Genomic DNA, 11,659 nt, shown 5'->3' with positions numbered 1-11,659 from the left:
GCCATGCTCGACGTCGTCGTACCGTGTATTTTGTCCAATGGCGATGATGGCATGCAACGCCAGACTTCGTTCGACCGCGTGTGCTGCCTATTGGAGATGATGACATGCCACAGACGATTTCATTTGACTCTGTATACTTTTCATGGCGATGATGGCATGCCACACCCAACGTCGACCGACCGTGTATGATGTCCAAGGGCGATGATGGCATGCCACGCCCGACGTCATCCGATCATGTGTGCTGCCCAAGGGCCATGCGGGTATGCCACGCTTGAAGTCATCGGATCGTGTGTGCTGTCTAAAGGAGATGATAACATGCCACGCCCGACGTCGTCCGATCGTATATGCTCTCCAAGAACTATGATGGTATGCCATGCCTGACGTCGCTCGACCGTGTGTGCATTCCAAGGGCGATGATGGCATTACCACTGCCGACGTCGTCCGATAGTGTGTGTTGCATAAGGGCGATGATGGCATTGCCACACTCGATGTCGTCCATCCGTTCATGCATACTAAAGGCGATGATGGCATGCAACGCTCGACGTACACCACTCGTGTATGCAGTCCAAGGGTGATGATGGCATGCCACGCCCGACGTCATCCGACCGTGTATGTTGTCCAAGGGTGATGATGGAATGCCACTCCCAACGTCATCTGACCGTGTATGCTTTCCAAGGGCGATGATGGCATGTCACGCCTTACGTCCTCCGACAGCGTGTGCTGCCCAAGGGAGATTATAGCATGCCATGCCTGATGTCGCCCGATCGTGTGTGCATTCCAAGGGCGATAATGGCATTACCATCGCCGACGTCGTCCGACAGTGTGAATTGCATAAGGGCAATGATGGCATTGCGACGCTCGATGTCGTCCATCCGTTTATGCATACTAAAGGTTATGATGGCATGCCACGCTCGACATACTCCACTCGTGTATGTTGTCCAAAGGCGATGATGGCATGCCACGCCAGACATCATCTGACCGTGTATGTTGTCCAAGGGGGATGATGGCATGCCACGCCCAACGTCATCCGACCGTGTATGGTTTCCAAGGACGATGATGGCTAGTCACGCCTTACGTCCTCCGACAGCGTTTGCTGCCCAAGGGAGATTTTAGCATTTCCATGACCTACGTAGTCCGACCATGTATGCTGTCCAAGGTCTATGATGGCATGCCACGCCCGACGTCATCCGACCGTGTGTGCTACCCAAGGGCCATGCGGGTATGCCACGCTTGTCCGATCTTGTATGCTAACCAAGAACTATTATGTATGCCATGTCTGACGTCGCCTGTTCGTGTGTGAATTCCAAGGGCGATGATGGCATTACCACTGCCTACGTCGTCCGACAGTGTGTGTTGCACAAGGGCGATGATGGAATTGCCACGCCCGATGTTGTTCGTCCGTTTTTGCATTCCAAAGGCAATGATTGCATGCCACGTCGATGTCGTTCGACCATGTGTGCAGTTTAAAGGGCAATGATGGCATTTAACGCCCGACGTCGTTCGACCGTGTATGCTGCCAAAATATGATGATAGCATTCACATGCCAAACATCGTCCAACCGTGTGTGCAATCCAAGGACATTGATAACATGCCACGCCCCACGTTGTCCGACCGTGTATGTTGTCCCAGGCCGATGATGGCATGCCACGCCCGACGTAGTCCGACCCTATGTATGTTGTTCAAAGGGAAGATGTCCTTCCTTGCCCGACGTCGTCCGACCGTTTGTGCTGGCCAAGGTCCATGACGGAATGCCATGCCTGACCTAGTCCTACCGTGTATGCTGTCCAAGGACGATGAGGGCATGCCACACCAGACATCATCAGACCGTGTGTGGTGCCCAAGGGCCATTCGGGTATGCCATACCTAACGTCGCCAGTCCGTGTGTGCTATCAAAGGGCAATGATAACATGCCACACCTGATGTCGTCTGATCGTATATGCTCTCCAAAAATGACGATGGCATGCCATACTATAGTAGTCTGATCGTAAATGTTGTCCAAGGGCGATGATGACATTTAACGCCCGACGTCGTCCGACTGTCTGTGCTACCCAAGGGCGATTATAGCATTTCCATTCCCTACGTAGTCCGATCGTGTATGTTGTCCAAGGGCGATTATAACATGCCATGCCCTACATCGTCTGACCGTGCATGCTGTCTCTGAGACAAGATGGAATGCCACGCCCGACGTAGTCTGACCATATATTTTGTCCAAGGGCGATGATGGCATGCCACACCTAATGTCGTCCCACAGTGTGTGTTGTCCAAGGGCGAAGATGTCATATCATGCCTGACTACTTCGAACCGCGTATACTTCAAAATGGCGATTTTGGCATGAAATGTCCGACGCTGTTCGACCGCGTGTGCTCCCTAATGGCGATGATGGCACGCCACACAAGACGTCATCCGACCGTGTATGCTGTCCAAGGGCGATGATAGCATGCCACACCCAACGTCATCAGACCGTGTATGTTGTCCAAGGGCGATGATGGCATGCCACGCTTGACATCGTCCGACCATGTGTGCTTTCCAAAGGCGATGATTGCATGTCACGCCCGACATAGTCCGAACGTGTGTGTCGCACAAGGGTGATAATGGCATGCCACGCCTGATGTCATCCAACCGTGTGTGCTGCCCAATGGCCATGCGGGTATGCAACGCCCTACGTGGTCCAATCGAGTGTGCTGTTTAGGGGCGATTATAAGATGCCACGCCCGACGTCGTCTGATCGTGTATGCTTTCCAAGGGCGATGATGGGATGCCATGCCCGACTTTGTACAACCGTGTATGATTTCTAAAGGCGATGATGGGTTGCCACGACCGACGTCGTCGGACCTTGTGTATGCTGTCAAAGGGCGATGATGGTCTGCCACGCCCGATGTTGTCCGACCGTGTGTGCTGTCCAAGGGCCATGATGGCATTCCACGGCCCATATAGTCTGACTGTGTATTCTGTCCAAGGGCGATGTTGTCATACCACGCCTAACGTCGTCCCACCATCTGTGTTGTCCAAGGGAGAAGGTGACATATCACGCCCGAATTTGTCTGACCGCGTGTGCTTTTAATGGCGATGATTTAATTGCCACACCAGACTTCATCTAACCGTCTGTGCTGCCCAAGGGCCATCCGGGCATTCCACACCCAAGGTCGTGCTATCGTGTGTGCTGTCCAAGGGAGAAAATGGCATCTCACGCCAGATGTCGTCCGACCCCGTGTGCTGCCAATGGCGATGATGACATGCCTCGCCAGACGCAGTACGATCATGTATGCTGCCTATGGCGATGATGGCATGCCCACTCGACATCGTCCAACCGTGTATGCTGCCCAAGGGCGATGATGGCATGCCACGCCCAAATTCGTCTGACCGTGTGTGCTACCCAAGGGCGATAATGACATGTCACGCCCAACATTGTCCGAACGTGTGTGTTGCACAAGGGCGATAATAGGATGCCAGGCCCAACGTTATTCGACGGTGTTTAATGCCTAAGGGACATGCGGTCATGCCACTCCCTATGTTGTCCACTCGTGTGTGTTGTTCAAAGGCGATGATAACATGGGAAGCACGACATCGTCCGATCGTGTATGCTTTCCAAGGGCGATGATAGGATACCACGCCTGACGTATTCCTATCGTGTATGTTGTCCAAGGGCGATGATGCATGCTACGCCCGACCTCGTCCCACCGTGTTGCTGTGTAAGGGAGAAGATGGCATGTCATGCCCGACGTCGTCCGACCGCCTGTGCTGTCCAATGTCAATGATGGCATGCCACGCTCGTCGTCATCCGACCGTGTGTTCTACCAAAGGTCCTGCGGGCATTATACGTTCAACGTCATCCAATAATGTGTGCTGTCAACGGGCAATGATAACATGCCACGCCCGACCTCGTCCGGTCGTGTATGCTTTCCAAGGAAGATGATAACATGCCACACCCAACGTAGTCCGACCGTGTATGCCGCACAAGGGAAATGATGGCATTTAACACCCGACATCGTTCGACCGTGTGTGCTGCCCAATAGAGATTATAGCATTGCAACACCCAACGTAGTACCATCGTGTGTGTTGTCCAAGGGCTATAATAACATGTCATGCTCGACGTCGCCCTACCGTGTATGATGTACAATGGCGATGATAGTATGCAACGCCCGACGTCATCCGACTCTGTGTGTGCTGTCCAAGGGCGATGATAACATGTCACGCCCGACGAAACTGACCGTGTGTGTTGTCCAAGGTATATGATGGCATGACACACTCGACGTCGTCCGACCGTGTAAGCTGTCCAAGGGCGATGATGGCATGCCGTGACCGACGTCGTCCCACCGTGGTTGTTGTCCAAGGACGACGATGGCATGTCACGCCATACGTCCTATGACAACGTGTGCTGCCCAATGACAAAGATGGCATAACACACACGACATCCTCCGACCGCGTGTGCTGCTTAATGGCGATGATGGCATGCCACACACGACGTCATTCGACAGTATGTGCTGCCCAAGGGCCATGAGGCCATACCATGCCCGACGTCATTCGATCGTGTGTGCTGTCAAAGGGCGATAATAGCATACCTCACCAGACGTCATCCGATCATGTATGCTTTCCTCGCGCGGTAATAACATGCCACACCTAACGTAGTCCGACCGTGTATGTTGTCTAAGGGCAATGACGACATTTAACGCCCGACGTCATCCAACCGTGTGTACTTCCTAAGGGCGATGATAGCATGTCCACGTCCAACATCGTCTTAAAGTTTGTGCATTCTAAAATAGAGGATAACATTCCATGCCCGACATCTTCCGACCGTGTATGTTGTTCAAGTGCGTTGATGGCATGCCACGCCCGATGTCATTTGACCGTCTGTATGCTGTCAAAGGGTGATGATGGTCTGTAACGCCTGATGTAGTCCGACCGTGTGTGCTGGCCAAGGTCCATGATGGCATGCCAAGCCCAACGTAGTCCGATCGTGTATTCTGTCCTAGGGAGATAATGGCATGCCACGCCCAATGTGGTTCCACCAAGTGTGTTGTCCAGGGGCGAAGATGGCATGTCTCTCCCGATGTCGTCAGACTGCGTGTGCTGCCCAATGGCGTTGATGGCATGCTACTCCTGACATCATACATCTGTGTTTGTAGTCAAAAGGAGATGATGGCGTGCAACGTCGACATCGTCTGACCATGTGTGTTGTCCAAAAGGCAATAATGACATTTAATGCCCGGCGTTGTCCGACCGTGTATGCTTCCCAAGGGTGATGATAGCATTGCCACGCCCTACGTCCTCCAACCATGCCTGTTGTCTAAGGGTGATAATGGCATGCAATGCCTGACATTGTCCGGCCCTGTGTTTGTTGTCCAAAGGCGAGGATGGCATGCCACTTCCACGTCATTGGACCATGTGTGTTGTCCAAAGGGCAGTGATGGAATTTAACGCTTGACGTCGTCTGACCTTGTGTGTTGCCCAAGGGCGATGTTAGCATTGCCACGCCCAAAATTGTTCGACCTTGTTTGCAGTCCAAGGGCAATGATAATATGCCATGCGCGACATCATTCGATCGTGTATATTGTCCAAGGGCAATGTTGGCATGCCATTCCCGGCATTGTTCGACCCTGTGTATGCTGCCCAAGGGAGATGATGGTGTGCCACGCCCGACGTCTTCCTACCGTGTGTGCTGGCCAAAGTCCAAGACGTCATTCCACGCCTAATTGTGTATTCTATCCATGGGCAATGATGGCGTGCGACGCCCGACGTCGTCCGACCATGTATGTTGTCCAAGGGCAATGATGGCATGCCACGCCCGACGTCATCCGACCGTGTGTGCTACCTAATGGCGATGATGGCATACCACGCCTGACGTCGTCCCACCATCTGTGATGTCCAAGGGAGAAGATTACAGATCGCGCCCAAAGTCGTCTGACCGTGTGTGCTTCTGAATGGTGATGATCGCATTGCCACGCCCGAGTTCATCTGACCGTGTGTGCTGCCCAAGGGCAATCCGGGCATGCCACGGCCAAGGTCGTCCGATCGTGTCTGCTGTCTAAGGGCAAAAATGGCATGTCACGCCTGATGTCGTCCGACCCCGTGTGCTGCCTAATGGCGATGATGGCATGCCACGTATGACGTTGTACGGTCGCGTGTGCTGCCTAATGGCAATGATGGTACGCCACGCTCGACGGCGTCCGACCGTGTATGCTGTCCAAGGGCGCTGATGGCATGCCAAGCCCAAATTCGTCTGGCCTTGTGTGCTACCCAAGGGCGACAATGACATGTCACCCCCGACATCGTGCGAACGTGTTGCTGCACAAGGGCAATAATGGCATGCCACGCCCGATGTCATCTGACCATGTTTAATTCCCAAGGGCCATGCGGGCATGCCAGCCAAATGTTGTCCACTCATGTGTCCTGTTAAAAGGCGATGATAACATTCCACACACGACATCGTCCGATCGTGTATGCTTTCCAAGGGTGATGTTGGGATGCCACGCCCTACGTTGTCCGACCGTGTGTGCTGCCCATGGGCGATGATGGCATGCCACACCCGACTAGTCCGATCATTTGTGTTGTCCAAGGGCGATGATGACATGCCCACCCGACGTAGTCCGATCGTGTGTGCTGTCCAAGGGCGATAATGGCATGCCACGCTCGTCGTCGTCCGACTGTGTGTGCTTCCCAAGGACCATGTTGGCATGTCACGCCTAACGTCGTCCGACCGTGTGTGCTATCCAAGGGCAATTATGGCATCAAATACCCGACGTCGTCCGGTCGTGTGTCAGTCCAAAGGTGATGATGGCATGCCATATCGACATTGTCCAACCTTGTGTGCCGCCCAAGGGCAATGATAGCATTGCCACGCCCAACGTCATCTGACCGTGTGTGCAGTCCAAGGGCGATGATAACATACCCCGCGCGAGATCTCCGATCGTGTATGTTGTCTAAGGGCGATGTTGGATGCAATGCCCAACGTTGTCTGACCGTGTGTATGCTTTTGAACTGCAATTATGGCGTGCCATGCTTGACGTTGTGCGACCATGTGTTCAGGCTAAGAGACATGATGCCATGCCACGCCTGACGTAGTCCGATCGTGTATGTTGTCCAAGGGCGATGATGGCATGCTGCGCCTGACCTCATCCCACCGTGTGTGTTGTCTAAGGGAGAAGATGGCATGTCATGCTTGACGTCGTCCGACCTCCTGTGCTTCCCAATGGCAATGATGGCATGCCACTCCCGACATCATCCGACCATGTGTGTTATCCAAGGGCCATGCGGGCATTTCACGTTCGACGTTATCCGATCATGTGTGCTGTCTAAGGGCGATGATAACATGCCACGCCCGAAATTGTCTTATTGTGATTGGTTTCCAAGGGCGATGATAACATGCCACACCCGACGTAGTCCAACAGTGTATATTGTCCAAGGGCAGTGATGGCATTTAACACCCTACATCGTCCGATCGTGTGTGCTGGCCAAGGACGATTATAGAATTGCAACGCCCGATGTAGTACGATTGTGTCTGCTGTCAAAGGGCAATGATAACATGCAATGCTCGACGTCGTACTACCGTGTATGCTGCCCAATGGCGATTATGGCATGCCACGCACGACGTCGTCCTACTACTTTTGTTGCCTCATGGCAATGATGGCATGCCATGCCCGACGTCATTCGACCGTGTGGGATGCCCAAAGGCCATGAGGGCATTCCACGCCAGATGTCATCCGACCGTGTGTCCTCTCCAAGGGTTATGATAACATATGACACCCGATGTCGTCTGATCTTGTATGCTTTCCAAGGGTGATAATAATTTGCCACACCTGACGTAGTCTTACTGTGTGTGCTGTCCAATGGAAATGATGGCATTTAACGCCCGACGTCATCCGACCATTTGTACTGCCCACGGCCGATGATAGCATTGCCACACTCAACGTCGTCCAACCGTGTGCGCTGTCCAAGGGCAATGATAACATGCGACGCTCGACGTTTTCCGACCGTGTATGCAGTTTAAGGGCGATGATGGCATGCAATGCCCAACACTGTCCATGGGCGATGATTGCCTGCCACGCCCGATGTGTCCGACCATTTGTGTAGGCGCAGTGCCATGATGGCATGCCAGGCCTGATGTAGTCCAGCCGTGTATTCTGTCCAAGGGCGATGATGGCATGCCACGCCTGACGTCATCTTACTATATGTGCAGCCCAAGTGTGAAGATGGCATGTCATGTCCGATGTCTACCAACCGCGTGTCCTTCCAAATGAGGATGATGGCATTCCACTCCCGACGTCATCCGACCGTGCGTGCTGCCCTTGGGCCATGCGGGCAAGCCACGCCCGAGGTTGTGCGATCGTGTGTGCTGTCCAAGGGAGATGATAACATACCATGCCTAATGTCGTCCGATCGTGTGTGCATTCCAAGGGCGATGATGTCATAAACACAGCCGACGTGGTCTGATCGTCTGTGGAGCATAAGTGCAAGGATGGCATGCCACTCCCGACTTCATCCGTTCGTGTGTGCAGTCCAAAGGCGATGATGTCATGCCACTTCAACGTCATTGGACCATGTGTATTGTCCAAAGGGCAATGATGGAATTTAACGATTGACGTCGTCTGACCATGTGTGTTGCCCAAGGGCGATGATAGTATTGCCACGCCCAACATTGTACGACCGTGTTTGGAGTCCAAGGGAGATGATAATATGCCACGACCGAGTTCGTTCGATCGTGTTTGTTGTCCAAGGGCGATGTTGGCATGCCACGCCCGACGTTGTTCGACCTTGTGTATGCTATCCAAGGTAGATGATGGCGTGCAAAGCCCGACGTCTTCCGACCGTGTGTGTAGGCCCAGGTCCAAGACGACATGCCACGCCTTACATAGTCTGATCGTGTATTATGTCCAAGGGAGATTATGACCTGCCAGGCCTAATGTCGTCCGACTGTGTATGTTGTCCAAGGGCAATGATGGCATGCCACGCCCGACATCATCCGACCGTGTGTGCTGCCAAAGGATTATGCAGGCATGCCATGCCCAACGTCATTGGATTGTGTGTACTATCCAAGGGAAATCACAACATACCACGCCCAACATAGTTTGAACGTGTATGGTTCCCAAGGACGATGATAACATGCCACACCTAACGTATTCCGACCGTGTATTTCATCCAATGGCGATGATAACATGACACGCCAAACGTCGTCCGATCGTGTGTGGATCAAAAGAGAGATGATGGTATGCCAAGACGGACGTTGTCCATCCGTGTGAGCACTCCAAAAGAGATGATGGCATGCCTCGTCGGCTTCAGTCGACCATGTGTGCTGTCCAATAGGCAATGATGAAATTAAACGCCCAATGTCATCCGACCGTATGTGCATTCGAAGTGCGATGATAGCATTCACGCGCCCTACATCGTTTAACCGTGTGTCGAGTCCAAGGGCAATGATATCATGCCACGCCTGACGTCGTCCGACCGTGTATGTTGTCCAAGGACAATGATGGATGCCACGCCCGACATTGTCCGACCATGTGTATACTATCCAAGGGCGACAATGGTGTGCCACGCCCGACGTAGTCCGACCGTGTGTGCTGTCCAAGAGAGATGATAAAATACCATGCTCGACGTCGTCCTATCGTGTATGTTGTCTAGGGGAGATGATGGCATGCCACGCCCGACATGGTCTGACCCTGTGTATGCTGTCCAAGGGAGATGATGGCATGCCATGCCCGATGTCGTTCGACTGTGTGTGCTGGCCAAGGTCCATGATGGCATGCCACGCCCGACATAGTCTGATTGTGTTTTCTATCCTAGGGCGATGATGTAATGCCACGCTCAACGTTGTACCACCATGTGTGCTGTCTAAGGGCGAAGATGGCATATTACGCCCAACGTCGTCCTACACCATGTGCTGCCTAGTCACGATAATGTCATTGCCATGCCCGACGTCATCCGACTGTGTGTGATGCCCAAGGCCCATGCGGGTATGACACGCCCAAGGTCGTCCGATCATGTGTGCTGTCCAAGGACGATGATAACATGCCACGCCCAACGTCATACGATCGTCTATGCTTTCCAAGAACCATGATGGCATGCCATGCCTGACATTTTCCGACCATGCATGTTGTCCAATGACAATGATGGAATTTAACGTCCGACGTCGTCCGATAGTGTGTGCTGCTGAAGGGCGATAAAAGCATTGCCATTCCCGACATAGATCGATCGTGTGTGTTGTACAAGGGAGATATAAGATAACATGTTCGACGTCCTCTTACCGTGTATTTTGTCCAAGGTCTATGATGGCATGCCACTCCCGACATCGTTTGCCCCTGTGTATGCTGCCCAAGGGCGATAATGGTCTTCTACGCTCGACGTACTCCGACCGTGTTTGCTATCCAAGGGACATGATGGCATGCCACGCTCGACCTCATTCGATAGTGTATGCTGTCCAAGGGCGATGATGGCATGCCATGCCCAATGTCGTCCGACCGTGTGTGCTGCCCAAGGGCAATGCGGGCATGCCACGCCTGACATCATTCGATCGTGTGTGCTGTACAAGTGCAATGACATTATACAACACCCGACTCATCCAATCTTGTATACTTTCAAAGAGCGATGATAACATTCCACACCTGAGGTAATCCGACCATGTATGTTGTCCAAGGGCGATAATGGAATTTAACGGCCGACGTCGTCCAACCGTGCGTGCTGCCCAGGGGAGATGATAGTATTACCACTCCCAACATCGTCTGACCATGGGTATAGTCCAAGGGCGATGATATCACGCTACGCCCAACGTCTTCTGACCGTATATGATGTTCAATGGCGATGATGGCATGCCACGCCTGACGTCGTACGACCCTGTGTAAGCTATCCAAGGGAAAAGATTCCATGTCACACCCGATATCGTCCAACCCCGTGTGCTGCCTAATGGAAATGATTGAGTTGCCACTCCTGACGTCATCCAACCGTGTGTGCTGCCAAAGGGCCATGCGGACATGCCATGCTTAAGGTCGTTTGATCGTGTGTTGTCCAAGGGCGATGATAACATGCCACGCCCAACGTCGTCTGATGGTGTATGCTTTCCTAGAACGATGAGGGCATACCACACCTGATGTCGACAGATCGTGTGGGCATTCCAATGGTGAAGATGGCATTGCCACAGGCGACATCGTCCGATTGTGTGTGTTGCAAAAGCGCAAAGATTTCATTGCAATGCCTGACGTCATCCGTTCGTGTATGCAGTCCAAAGGAGATGATTACATTCCACGTCGATGTCGTCCAACCGTGTGTGCAGTACAATGGGCATTAATGGCATTTAACACCCGACGTTGTTCGACCGTGTGTGCTGCCCAAAGGCGATGATGTCATTCCCATGCCCAACGTCGTCCGACCGTGCGTGCAGTCCAAGGGCAATGATAACATGCCACGCCCATGTCGTTCGATCGTGTATGTTATCCCAGGGCGATGATGGCATGTCACACCTGACATTGTCCGACCCTATGCATGCTGTCAAAGGGGGATGATGGCCTACCACGTTTGACGTCGTCGACCGTGTGTGCTGGCCAAAGGCCATGATGGCATTCCACGCCTGATGTAGTCTTACCGTGTATGATGTCCAAGGGAGATGATGGCATGCCATTCCCGACATCGTCCTGCCAAGTGTGCTGTCCAAGGGCGAAGATGGCATGTAACG

This window comes from Solanum pennellii, chromosome 6 (assembly GCF_001406875.1).
Source record: "Solanum pennellii chromosome 6, SPENNV200".
Lineage (NCBI taxonomy): Eukaryota > Viridiplantae > Streptophyta > Magnoliopsida > Solanales > Solanaceae > Solanum > Solanum pennellii.
This window is presented reverse-complemented; position numbering follows the sequence as displayed.